General features: G+C 34.4%; 1 pseudogene; it reads left to right on the top strand.

The window, feature by feature from the left end:
• The first annotated feature begins 286 nt into the window (after positions 1 to 286).
• On the top strand, positions 287 to 10998 carry LOC114223555 (ubiquitin-conjugating enzyme E2 variant 1 pseudogene; annotated as a pseudogene).
• The last annotated feature ends 3966 nt before the right edge of the window (positions 10999 to 14964 follow it).

Raw genomic sequence — 14964 nt, 5'->3', positions numbered from 1 at the left:
AATGGTATTGGCATAAGAAAACTAGGGATAGGATAGAGATGTTAGTTACTCTTTGATAAGAATTTAATCAATACCTTTGTAAGGAATGATCAGAAATTAACACTGAATCCTCACTATACTGTATCTGTATGTGACATGTATTGGCGGTGAAATTAATACTATATCTGTGTTGTATATTAGCAGCGAAATAATATATTTGCATATATGCATACATTCTAGCAACATTAGCCTTACATTCTTGGATAACTTTTCCCCTTTAGGAATTTACCAATTTTCAGAGTAAGGCATGGAGGGTAAGGAGGGAGGAAGGAAGGAAGGAAGGAAGGGAGGAAGGAAGGAAGGAAGGAAGACAGGAAAGGAAAAGAAAGAAGGGAGGGGAAGAGAAGGGAAGGGAAAGGAAAGGAAAGAGGCACCCTAGAACTTCAGTAGTCTCCTATAGATAGATAGATAGATAGAGATGATAGATAGATAGATAGATAGATAGATAGATAGATAGATAGATAACTGGACAGACCTGTGTGTGTGTGTGTATCTTTGTTTTGTTTCCTCTAGCATTAGTAATTATGTCTGTACCTCTTTTCTTTCATGGGTTGGATTTACATTATATGTCTAGTGATCTGTAGTGGATTTTATCTGCTTTTACATGAAATGCTACAATTGTTTGCAGAAGTATCTGCCATGATGTCTCTCAATAACCATGTGGGTTTGTTTTCATTGGAGATCTTCTAAGAGAAACTAAATTCAGGTCAATTGGGAAACAGAAGATGACTGGCAGATCATAATTTAGAGAATTCTTATAGGAGAGCATTGGATGGTTGGTAAACCCCATAACTGAGGAAATAAAGAAGAGAAAAAATTGGAGTGTAGAGTAAAATAAGGTGGGCTAAACTTACCTCCTAGAAGGATTTTCTTTTACTTGTTTTGGCTTGCACTCTCTTCTGCTTAATCTCTATCACTCTGATCCCATCTACTTATTTTCTTCCAGACATGTCTTTGAATTTCTGATCTACTGGTGGCGTATTTCCCCCATTGCTAGCCCTGTTATAATTTTATTCTTTATTTGTATGTGTTGTGTCATTTCAATGGAATTTTAGGGGGAATAGAAAATAATGTAATTATTCAGTCTGTTTAATTTAATTTGCCACCAAATGAGGGTAACTAGTACAAAGAATAGTAGCATTTCATCAAAAACTGCCTAGATTTGTGTGTAAGCATCAGCATCTTTTAATGATGGGCTAGATGGAAGAATGTTTCTACCTGGGTGTGACAAGCGGTAGCCAGAAATGGGATTCCCTCACAGTTTTCCAGTGTGTTTATGGAAAGCATCACTCACAGTGAACCAGCCCACACCAGTTTTTGTTTTAAAGTAGTAAATTCATTATGTTTGCCAAGGAACTGACAAGCTACAAGGCAAAAAGCTTCTGTCTATCTAGATATTTCTATATTTATATAATTCACACATATATGCTTTAAAAAATATCTGCACATGAAACTGATATGAGCAAATCTATTTACTGCATTATTATAATTTTTCTTTTTCTCATTTTATTTTACTTTACTTTTGTATATACTTTCTTTTTTGTGTATATATATATATATATAGCTGTATACAAATGTATATATATTTGTATATATTTCCTAACTACCTTAATAAAAGTTTGCTATAACTATCAGACATACCTGATGTTGTGTCATCAGTAGATGATTTAATTATAACTCATATTTTAGCATTCTTTTTCTAAGAAATCTATCTCACAATATTTTAGTCATACTTTACATTTTCTTGAATTGTAAAAATACTGATTTGATTTAATACATTATGCGGTTCAACAATAATATAAAAGTTTTCAGTTTTTTACTTTTAGGATGACATGCTGAAAAAGTTCTTTTTACACTTCACTGTAGTAGAAAGGTAAGTAAGTAGGTAAAGAATCCCAAAAATATCAATCTGGGAACTTGTAAACATCCTATCTCCCCTCCTGAGAAAGGGCAAGAAAATGCTTTTTCTCACATAAACAAATTTTTATTGAAAACAAAATGGAGAAACCCTTTGGAATATAAATAATTGTTTTTAGGGGAAAGATCAGCTGTCTGTCACTGAGTTTAAAACTTAGGGTTTTATACTACTTGCAATTTAAACACTTACCTCAAGGAAGATATATCTCTCCAGAATTTTCACTAACGAGGCTTATGTTTTAATCCAGGACCCAATGTCCTAAAATTTGCCCAGGAATATCTGACAGTACAAAATGTTATCTCTATGTAACAATATATAGAGACATAAAATATTTCAGTATTATCAGTATAAAAATATTTTCTGTACAGTCCCACAAAAGGATTGTTTGTTTTTCTTCATTAGTTTTGTTTTACTTTGTTCTTAAGTAAAGAAATACTTAAGAACATTTGACAGAAATGCCTAGTGAAAGAAAGAAACTGATAATCCATGAGAGCACTGGTTCAGTTACCAGAAAAATTCCTCGAGGAGTAAAAAGTTAAAGGACTACAGATCACAATTGGAGGAATTGGACTAATTAAATAGATGATGTTCTTTCATCCATCATGCCAAAAGAAAAGAAAGAGAACATACATATGAATAGTGGCAACTTAGTAAATTTCATGATGAGAAAATGGGGGACTCTCTGATTCCTTACTAATTTAATGAAGTTAATCGCAAGTTTATCAGCTAAGCATTGGGATAAGCTTAAAAGTATATGCTAGAGGTTTAAGATTAGAGGAGCAATCTACAATATCTGGTTGGGAACCTGACTTTACTGGGAAAATATAGTTGGCAATTTTGATAATACAATAAGGTCAATGGGTTGCCTTCAGCATAGTATTGAAGAAGAGCTGGGGTAGGACAGAAGGTTTGAAGGAATTCTAAAGTATTTGCTAATGATAAGCTGAGTTTTAATGAGGTGGCTTTTTAGACAAGAAAGAAAAGAAAATTGAATTGCATTGTGAGATATAAAGTGTGATATAGGAATAATATTTTCGGTGATGATGCATGAATTGGAAGGCCTGGATTTCTGGTATTGAATGAGATAAACAAGCATATGGAGAATAATGGAAATAGCCTGATGGAATCTTAGAAGAGGGTAAGTAATGAGTCTAAGCAGTTTTCTCTGCATTTCACTGGAAGATCTAGGGATCAGAGGCAACTGATGTCTCCTGTGGGATGGCTGTTCCCAATGAAGTGACAACAAAAACAAGAAGAGGAATAATAATGAGGAAGTGGACAAAAAGAACAAGAAAAGACACAAGCAGTTACCATTATGCTATGCACCATGTCCAAGGCACATTTCAAATTATTTTTCCCATATAATGCCAATTTAATCTACTCATCAAAACTATTAATTAGGTGAAATAATTATCCACAGTTTTTGGATGAGAAAGAACTTTTTCAAGGTGACGCAGAAAATAAGAACTTAGACAAAAATCCCTATTTTTCTGCCTCTGTGTTATCATTTATATTACAGAAATAAATAAACAGCATGGTATTCTGTATGAACATGCCAGAGCTAAAGACATACAGTTAAATCACAGTAACTGACCTGACTGGAGTTCACTTCCAGTGTTAGAGAGCTGAGAATCAGTATGGACTGATAAAGGAGTATAATCTTACAGTATAATAAGTGGGATCCTCTCTAAATGTGGACATGCTCCACTGTGTACACATACATATATTCTCTGATTGTATTTGTCATGGCCCTTAGAGGAAACTGACACACATAAATGGGGTAGTTGAAAAGAATTTAATTAAGAAAAAAACAATTATTTACAAAGTTCTTGGCAGAGTTAAGGGAAACAAATAATATAGTGACACACACTTCCAAGCAACAGCGTAGAGCTATAGTCACCCCAAGGCCCAAAGAAGAAAAGTTCAGGAGCAATAGCCAAGAGAGACCCATTCTGCAGGAGTCGTGCCTTTGGTTGAGGGAAGCACGCACCTGTGGCTGTGACCATTCTCTTTTCCCACCCTGCAGTCTTGGGACAGTTACTCCTAATATTAGAATCAAATAGAAGGAGAACAAGGGACTCCATTGTTGCCGGCAGCCAAGATCAGCCTTCCAGGGCCACAGAACAGGAAAATAGAGTGGTTTGGAAAAGCAAACAGGGCATTTTTAGCATCTGAAATTCCAACCCAAATCCACGTTGTGAGTATCCATGGACAAAAGAACTACATGTGATGACACATGTAGTTTAATTCCTAAAGTCGTATATCAGAGAAAGACCAGAATGTCTTGAAGAATAAAACATTCTTTAACAAAGCAATGGAAAAAAATGTGATCCTTTTTTTCTTTATGACTATATTACAGTAATAACTTTCATCTACCTTAAGAGTTTTATCCTCTTCAAACCACTTTCTGCAAAAAGAATATGAAAACTAAGACTAAGAGAAGGTAGAGTTACTTACTCGATTTATAGTCACAAAGTGACTGAGGCAAACTGTAGGACATCTCTCTTTTTCTAAGGGCAGTGATCTTTTCATTACAATATAGCTTTCACCAGAGCAATTGTGTGTGCCTTCAGGGACCTCTGCTCCTACCTATTTTTGGCTTCTTACAGTGAGTTAATCTTATCTGAGGCACTTTCATTTTCATCTCTACAAAAATATCTTTATTTTCCCCTTATTCCCATTTCTTCACTTTTTACAGCTTATCGTAATCTTTTTTTCCTGCTTTTTTCCTGTATTTCTCCCTTGGACTTAATTGAGTCTCATTGCTCTTTTATTAATGATTTCCTTCTACAAATAAACATATTCAGGTCCTATGTAACCACCAAGTTTTTTTTTTTTTTAATTTCCTTATCTGCTGCATCTTGAAGTTCCTCTCTTGAGCATTTCACCAACATCTTAAAATTTTTCATAAATTTACAACTCAAATAACTCATCTCTTATTTATCTAGCCCCTTTCAATCTAAATTATGACTGTACCACTCCACTGAACCTACATTCTTTGATATAACCAAAGAAATAAGAAATTTTTTTTTAAGTTTTTTTTTTTAAGATTTTTATTTATTTATTGAGAGAGAGAGAGAATGGTAGAGAGAGAGCATGAGAGGGAGGAAGGTCAGAGGGAGAAGCAGACTCCCTGCCGAGCAGGGAGCCCAATGCGGGACTCGATCCCGGGACTCCAGGATCATGACCTGAGCCAAAGGCAGTCGCTTAACCAACTGAGCCACCCAGGCGCCCAGAAATAGGAAATTTTTTTTCTCAGTATTTATTCCTCACAAACCATTGTCAGAATTTGGTTCTTTAAAAAGGGAATCATTCTTGAAATATTTTTTTTTCTTTTCTTCCATTGACGCAGTGTTCTGATTCCTTTAGTTCTCTCATTTCAGTTTACCTGTCCTCTTTGATGTGTTCTATTATTGTTTCCCTTAAATAAAAAAAAATGTACAAGTTATTCATTTTCATCCTCAGTCTCTATTCTAACTGCACATGTTTCTTAACTATTTTCAGTCCTCCCAGCATTCCCCTGTTATTTCTATCATCTAAATATCCTTGGTGACTGTCTTTCTTTTAACTGCAGTTCTTCTAGTTTGATAATCTATGGGGAATTCCTATATTGTGTTTTGTTCTCTAGATATATATTACAGAAAATATGCTGGAAAAATGTTCTATAACCTAGCACTCACTCTTCTATTACATAGCCATGTTATATATGACAGTGTTAAAGGCATGGAGAAATCTTACAAAAGAAATCACTTATATCTGGTCATTCTAACAGTTGTTTCCCTGTAGTCCACCCCTCTACCCCCTTTTTCTTCCCTCATAAAAACCTACTAATTGCCACCAGAAATTTAGCTTCCCAGAAAACACACTGCTAGGTGGTGTTTCATGTGGAATCCCAAATTCAACAAGTCCCAAATGGAATTCATCTGGACATGCCCACTAGTAACTCCATGAAGCTCCCAGTAACCTAATTTCAAAATAATGGAGTTATCTTTTTTTCCCCTGTTCCCAATAGTCTCTACATCTAATCACTCAATAAAATTGGTTAATTCTATTTTAAAAATTCCTCATACAGTTGCTGTTCTTCCCATTTCAATGGATATCAGCCTATATTGCAGACTCCCTTTATCTTTCAAACAAAATTTCAAGAATTTTTACTTAGTTTTCTCATTTTCCTAAATTTAAAGTATGATGTTGTAATTTTCCCATTTAAATTCTTCACTACTAATATTACTTCAATAGAATCATATGCATCTCTCATTCTGACATTGAAAATAAATACTTTAATTTATTAACTAAATTTAATTTTTTAAATATAATTTTTAATTTATTAAACTTAATTTATATAACTAAAGTCATGTGACTTTAGTTACTCAAGGGAGACGGAATTCATTCTTTGTGGAAGTGTTATGCTACACTGCTATATAAGACACCTCAAACCATAAAATATTTTGATTATCTTCATTAGTTAATTCATTTATTTGGTAAAATTTGTGGGTGTTCAGTATGTGGGTGGCTTCATGAAACTTTATGGGAATACACAAAGATAAATAAATTAGTATTGGGCCATTGTGCTTACATGTATGTGTTCTCATCTAGTCACATTGGCTCTCTCATTACTCTGGGGGAAAATTTATTCAATGGAAGCTACCAAAGAATTGAGAAAAGATAAAATCCCATATAACAGGAACCCTTCAATTAAATAAAACATAGCATATGTAGGTGACTATGATTATAAGCTGCATAAGACTTGAATTTAGATGTTTATGCAGGACATGTACATTGCATTTACTGCTTCTGGTCTAAAGAATGATTTCCCCATCCCCACTAATTAATGTATGCAAAAATTCATTGCCTGATTAGTTCTCCTTCATTGTTCCAACTTCCCTAACTCTCCTAAATTGGAGTTTAGTGACCAGTTTATAACACAGTGGATTAGGGTTGATGAGCTAAAATGACACAGCACAGATTCAAACTCTGATACTTACAAATATTAGTTTTACTTTAAGTAAAATAAAATTTAAATCATTTTCCCATTTCAGAAATGGTGAAAAATATTTTTACTCTAAGAATTGTTGTGAAAATTAGATTGTGCCTTGCATATAATAAGAGCTCAATAAATGTTACTAAGTATTAGTATTTCATTATCATATCTCATGCTTTTATCTCTCAAAGAGATATTAATTTTGTTTTGTTAACTTCAATATTTAGGCTGTAGTTCTGTTAGCCTACAAATTCCTTTAAGTTTAGTTTCTATTAGTGCTGTAACAAATTACCATAAACTTTTTGTCTAGAACAACAAAAATTTATTTATTAAATAATATATATTATTATTAAATTAATATAACAGTTCTTAAAGTCAGAAGTTTAAAATTGGTCTTACTATAGTATAATCACAATATCTACAGGGATATATTCCTTATGGAGGCTCTAAGGAAAAATCTCCTTTTCTGGCTTCTAAAAGACAGTCAGCATTCCTTAGTTCATGACCCCTTTCTTTATCTTCAGAGCCAGCAGAAGATTATTTCCAAATTTCTCTTTCTGACCTTGACATCTTTGTCCCATTTATAAGGATCCTTGTGATTACATTGGTAACATCTGGAGAATCCAGCATAATTCTACCTCAAATCCTTAATTTAATCATATCTGCAAAGTTCCTTTTAACTGTGTAAAATATTCACAGGTTTCAGAGACTAAGGAAGTGGAACTCTTTTGGGGCCATTATTGTCTATCACAGGAAGGGTATATAGATTTTTTCTTACTAGTTTAGTTTCTGCAATGTTTAGTATCTATCTTCTGCATATGAGGGGTACAATAAATGTTGAATAAATGAATCAGTAATGGAAGAATAAATAAGTGAATAATAGAAAATCTTAAAAATACCTGGATTTACTACTCTATGGTTGATATTACTTATTTAAACAAGAACTTCCTGCACTCCACTAGAGTAGCAACTGACTCATAGAAGATTTAGGTTTATCTATTTATTATAGAAAGGCTTGCCTACCTGTTATAAATCAGCTTGAGACATAGCTTCATCAAGAGGTATGCTTTCAGGACAACATTTCATCATTTCCTAAATTAACTCTTATCCATTTATGTACTGTGGTTACAATGGTAAGAATGTTTTGGATGAGTGACATATGTCAGGTATGTTTCTTTGAGGACAATGAATGCTGAACTTTGCATCATGAGCTATGGTACTGTATAGAATATTCTAAGGTGTGATTTTAACTTGAACTCCATTTTACTTTGCAGAACGTCAGAAGTTTTTCTGTGTTATGTAAAAAAGACACTTTTATTTAAATTCATGAAGGCTTAATAGATAGATTATGATTGGTATATTTATCAATATACATGCCAGTTACTTATATGGATTGTACTGTTCATTATATGTCAAAACCCTGCTTTCAGCTACAGTGAAAGAGCTTTGCATTTGAATGTTTTTATTTACAAACTGCTCAGAGCTGTTATTCGATATTAAGTTTTTAAGTTTTCACCAAAGCTCAGTGGAATTTAGCTCATCCATTTAAACTTTAATCATGGCAAAGCAGTATATAGATAATGAATAATTGCTTCAAAATAGAACCATGAAATGACATGAAAAATGTTCATATCTTGATTGAAATATGAGCATTTACAAGGTTATGTTTAATTCACTTCATGTCTACAGCATCAATAGTTTTCAGTGTTATGATTTTGTATTTGATTTGCATTGCAGACTCTTCATACTGAAGGTCATTGTCTCAATCAGTTCACACTGCTGCAGGCAGAAAATTCTGGATATGACATTCTTGTCCTCTCTGTTCACTTTACAGATAAGTTTCAAATTTAAAAACTTTATAACCAGCTACATTTATTTGTTTTAAAAAAACCCAAATCATAGTATTGATTTTTATATTTCCTAATGAATTTGAACTAAATAAGAAATATTTTCAATAGAAGTTGTAGCAGTCTTCAAATCCATCTATAGAATGCTTTATTTGGAATGTAGACATTTTGGAAAAAAACAAATTTATGATCACGAATTAAAAACACTGGTAGATGTAGGTACCACAGCAAATTTTGTTATGTTTCTTTAGTTAATGCCTACCAAGAAGAGTAATGTAAATGTCAGGAATGTTTTAAAGCAGACCCAGGGGCTAATTCTCACTTAAATTCCCAAAACAAAAGGGAAAAGAAGGTCTATTGAAAAACTGTGGAAAGTACTCTCAGGTGAGACATTCTGGGGAGACTGGTTCCAGTACAGGACAGGAAGAAAAAACCTGTAAATCTAACAGCAACCAAAAAATCTTTTATTCAGTTCAGATGGAACTCAATCGAGTGACCAAAACTACACTTTCCTCCACATAGTCCCAGTTCATACCTGTTGCCTCATGTAATTATTAATAGCCCCTCCTGATACTCTCAAAAGTGTCCCAGTTAAGAGTGATAAATTACATGATCACATAAAACTTACAAGCCTAATGCTTTAGATCCTAAAGGACCTTTCACTATTGAGAAGAAATTGCTCTCTAAACTAGAAAGATTGCTAGAATTTGAGCAACTTTTGCTATTCTATTGCAATAAAATTCATGAAGTTTGAAAACCAATCTTTGAGAACTGATCTATTTGATGTGTATATTGCTTGGTCTAGTTTGTGACAGTTTCATTAAATTGATGTAATTTTCTTTGGCAGAAAAGTGATTGTATCTAATTTCAGAGCCAAATCTCTTGAGAACCCTAAGCTAACAATTGCGATCTGAGAAGCTTATCAACTATTTAAATTTTATGTTAAGGATTGGTTGTACTTAATGGAATTTTTTTCAAGTATTCAGAATTCTAGAGGAGAATTGAAATAGACATTTGCTTATAAATTACTGTTCTGAGGAAACGTTACAAACTCCAATATTAAAATGTTTGTATACCAGTGTTTGCTTACCATTAATGTTTCTGGCTTGATATGCTCATTTTCACTTTGTAATGTGTAGAACTTTTTATGAAATGGCCTGTTGAATTAATATTAATAAAAATCAAGTTAAAACACATGAATCCACTGTTTCTATTTTGTATCTGCATTATATTTTAATAGTGCTATGGACTTTGAGGAAAATAGTGATAGAAGACATGATTTTTGCCCCTACAGAAGTCATTGTGGCATCAAAAATAGCAATCATCATCATCATAGTTAATGATACCAAAGGCCTGAGAGGACAGAAATGGCACTCAAAACACCGTCAGTCATGTGGGATTCTTGGATGACTGTGTACTTTGTCTTTTCTTTTACAGGCCTGCATCCTGTACTTCTGTGCCCTTCACATTTTTTTATATGGTACCTTATCTCTGAAAAGATTTTATATTTTCAATAAATGTATATTTATGTATTATGAAAATAATAGCTGACATTTACTTAACTTATAGTATGCAGGGTATTCAATGGATTTTTATGTATTAATTTTCATATATATTAATAACAGTCCCACATATCCTTGGTTTATAGGTTAAGAACAATTCAGACATAGACATGGTAAAATAAATTGTTGAAATTCACCTCATCAGTAATTATGGGATATGGCATTAAAACACATTCACTCTGGCTATATAAATATTCTCTTTAACAGAGTATATTGCCTTTATGAATTATATTTATGTATTACTATTCTAATACACATATTGTGCATCTATATTTTAGATTGCCAAAGATATAAATTTTAAAAGAAACAAGAAGAGGAAGAAGGGGCCGGCCTTCCAGTGACAGTGACGCAAGATGGCAGCCACCACAGGCTCCGACAATTTGTGAAAACCAAATATACAGCCTTAAAATAGAATGTGGACCTAAATACCCAGAAGCATCTCCCTTTGTAAGATTTGTAACAAAAATTAAAATGAATGGAGTTAATAGTTCTAATGGAGTGGTGGACCCAAAAGCCATATCAGTGCTAGCAAAATGGCAGAATTCGTACAGCATCAAAGTTGTCCTGCAAGAGCTCTGGCACCTAATGATGTCTAAAATCATGAAACTCCCTCAGCCTCCTGAAGGACAGTGTTACAGCAATTAATCAAAAAGAGAAACCACACGCCCTCCCCCTCCCCCCGATTTGATTTAAGCAGTCATTTTCCACAGTAGTACATTTTCTAGATACGTCTTGTAGACCTCAAAGTACTGGAAAAGAAGCTCCCATTCAAAGGCAATTTATCTTAAGATACTGTAAATGATAGTAATTTTTTGTCCATTTGAAATATATAAGTTGTGTTATAAAAAAATAAAAGAAACAAGAAGAATAAATATGTAATTTTGTCTTTCATTTCTTATATCTTCCCCACCTTTAACTTCTCTTTCTCTGAGGACTGCAGTCAGCTGATGTAAGCTGACACATATTTGTGTAGGTCTTAGCCTATCAGTAAAAAAATGTCATTGGACTGGCCCTTGTGGTTCTTATTATGTTTGCAAGACACCCTCCAGCAGTAACCATCAGGAAACTTTGAAAAAATGAAGGTTTATTACTTACAAGACCTGGAAATTACATAGCACACCCGTGGCTACACAGGGAGGTATGGGTAGAGAGAGAGAGAGTGCACACGCAGGCCTGGGGTTCTGTGTTTATTGGGGTCAAGGGTGGGAGTCTAGCGTTTCATCGGCTCACTCTTTTTGGTAGATTTAAAACATAAGAGGGGGAAATTTAAAACACAGGAAGAGAAAAAGTAAGTGACCTAAATGCTCAGTTACTTAAATCACCCAAGATCGCTAAAACAAAGGAGCTTCAGTAGGGTGAGATGGCCTGGCTCTTAGTCTAGAGACTCTAGCAATGTGTTTAATCAAGATAGCCATCTATGAAGTGGATGCTTCTGGCAATCAAAGCTTTAAGTCAAGCACTTGCATTGCAAAAAGAAAAAAAAAATGTCTGGGTTTACACTACACAATTGGTGGAACTCTATACCCCTTTAACGTGGATTGGAAAATTTTAACTTGGTGGCTTGCTGAGGCTTATTTTAGGTTGGGCAGCTGTTGGCTTTTAACTGTTGTTGTAGGGTAAGGATCTTTAACCCTAAGAAAACGTACCATTCGGTTACTCAAAATTGTAGCTTTAAGGGCTTTATATAAGAGTTTCTCAGCTTTGGCCCTATTTGACTTAGGACTGGATAATTCATTGTTGGGGGGGAGCTTTTCTGTGCATTGTCACATACCTGGCCTCTAACCTCTAGATACTACTAGTATTTTCCCTCCAATTTGACAACCAAAAATGTCTCTAGATATTGATGTGTCCCCTGGAAGTCAAAATTGCCTTCAGTCGAGGACCTTGATTTACAGTTGATGGCTGCTTCTTATGTGTGCTTAAAGGTGTTGGTGAAAGTAAAAGGAGAGATTACGTGTGGTTTTGTTGGAATTTATCCTGCTTGGTGTTCTTTGATCTTGGATCTATGATTTGGTGTCTGACATTAATTTGGGGGAAGTTCTGTCATTACCGCTTCATACATTTCTTGTGTTTTTTTTTTTTTCTCTTCTTCCAGTATTCCCATTAAACCCATGTTTCATCTTTTGTAGTTATGCCATAGTTCTTGGATATGTTGTTCCATTTTTTTTTCAGGATTTTTCTCTTTGCCTCTCAGTTTTGAAAGTTTCTATTACCATTCTCAAGCTGAGAGATTCTTTCTTCAGCTGTGTCCTGTCTGCTAATGATTACATCAAAGGCATTCATCATTTCTATTACAATGTTTTTATTCTTTAGCATTTATTTTTGATTCTTAGAATTCCATCTCTCTGCTTACATCATCTATCTATTCTTGAATGTTGTCTGCTTTTCCCATTAGAGGCCTTTGCATATTAATCATAGTTGTTTTAAATTTCTGGCCTGATAATTCCAACATCCATGTCGTATCTGAATCTGATTCTAATGCTTATTCTGTCTCTTCAAACTGTGTTTTTTTGCTGGTTAGTAAGCCTTACAGTTTTTTATTGCTATCCAGACATGATATACTAGGCAAAAGGTTTATATATACTTATATATACAGTACATACTATATATATATATATATATATATATATATATATATAGTATATGAACAGAGTCATATATAGTCACAGGGTGACTAGAAGGGACTGGAGTTGGATATTTCCCTTTACCCAGGTCAGTTAGGCTCAGATAAAACCCCAGCAGGTTAGGCTTTAGTAAAATACTTTCTCTTCAGGGCAGGCCTTTAAAACAATAACAACAACAACAAAAACAAAAAACCAGAATGCTCTGGCATATTTTTATTTTTTTCCTCTCCCTGCTGGAAGACAGAGGGATTTTTCCAGATATTCACTGTGTGAAATTGATAGAACTCCATGGACTAAAAGTCACAAAAGTGTTGGGGTCCCCTGTGACTTGGCCCCACTGCAATATTTAACTCCCAGACTTGTCCACCCAGCCTCTAACAATTCATCAATTACCGTTCAGGTTTTCCTACCCCAGCCCTTGTTCCTGTGGGGGTTCTGTTCTTGGGTCTCCGCTTTTGTAAGTTAGGATTCTCTTTATCCATCTCTCTCTTCAATTATTGGGACAGTGGTTTGCCCTTTCACCTTACTTCTCTGAGAGATCAAAGAAGAGTTACTGAGTTTTTTTAGTTTGTTTAGATTTTTACTTGTTGTTAGAATGAAGTGATGACTTCCAAGCCTCTTATGTGGTGCACTGGAAACCAGAAGTCTGGGAGCCATTTAACCAAGGGTAAACTTTATGACCTGAGCAGAGATGAGGCTAGGCTTTGAAAATGGCCCAAGCTGAATGGCAAGTGCACAAAAATGACAGTAAGCAAGGCCTATGTGCCAATGTTGAAATGGAATCACACTTGGAGTGTGTGTGTGTGTGTGTGTGTGCTGCAGCCTCAGTTGAGGTGAAACTAAGACAAGCATTGATGATGCTTCATGTTGCTACAGAGTATTAATGAGGCCTTAACTCTTAATTTTTAGTTCCAGGCATACTTGGGCACTTTTGATAGCCTGGCTCAAATTCAATTCTACATTCAGACTAAAGGAGGGAACTGTGAGGGGACTAGGTATCTTTGGATTCATACAGTTTACCCATAGGCTATCAGGAATCACTCTCCATTCTTTGGGACCAAATTGACTCTGGATTTTTAATTACATAAGCTCTGACCATTGTTTAATTTTCTATGACTTAATTTGTGGGTTCACCCACAAAATATGGTAGAATGTAATAAATATTAGTGATAGTCTGTATATTAAAATAATGTGCTCTTTTTATGACTTGAAGTAGAGAAACAACTTAAGGAAATCATTGCAAAGTAATAAAGCAGCATTAATATTCTGGTTCTGGAGTACTTTGAATCTTGGTGTCAGATTTGCTTAATAATTGAGAAGAAAATGGATTGATTTGAGAAGAGTGGTTTTCTGGGGATCAGGATGGAAACATTATAGGAATAAAAACAAAATACAACAAGTCAGGCTGATTGAATTGGAGGAAGAGAGATATTCTTAAGGAAAAGGTTGAGATTTTAGGGAACAGATTAGAAATATCTGGGAGGAAAATGAGATCTTAAAGGTCAGGCTAAACTGATAAGCACTGGCATATAACTGCTCTTAAAGAGGCCACTAAAATAAAGACATATTTTAAATGCAATTGAGAAATAGTGCCTGATGCCCAAAGAAATTTCACAGGGAAAAACGAAATATCCTAGAGTAGATAGAAATGACTACCCAAAGGGGAATGAGGATTCTGAAAGGCTTGAGAGACATCTCTGAAAGTTGAGGTTTGAGGATCCATAATAAGAATCAGAGAACTACCCGTTAAAGATTATTATAAACATACTTAGAGGTTGAAAACTCTAGACATATTAGAGGGAGGAAGACCTGCAGATTGAACTATAGCGATGGTAGGTGAATATGATGGCATTACCTGTACCCTGGGGGAACCCAAGCTAAGAGAAGGCACAGAAAAGGTATCAGTGTTGGATCAAGTCTATGTCTGGATTAGATGTTGAGCTGAAGAGAAAACTCCTCTGAGCTAGAATTACACAATTCAGGAAAGTAAAGG

Source organism: Eumetopias jubatus, unplaced genomic scaffold (assembly GCF_037043125.1).
Source record: "Eumetopias jubatus isolate StellerSeaLion01/CBP00866 unplaced genomic scaffold, mEumJub1_p1.0 scaffold_4, whole genome shotgun sequence".
Classification (NCBI taxonomy): domain Eukaryota; kingdom Metazoa; phylum Chordata; class Mammalia; order Carnivora; family Otariidae; genus Eumetopias; species Eumetopias jubatus.
Note: the sequence above shows the minus strand (reverse complement) of the source record. Positions and strands in the feature narration are given on the sequence as shown.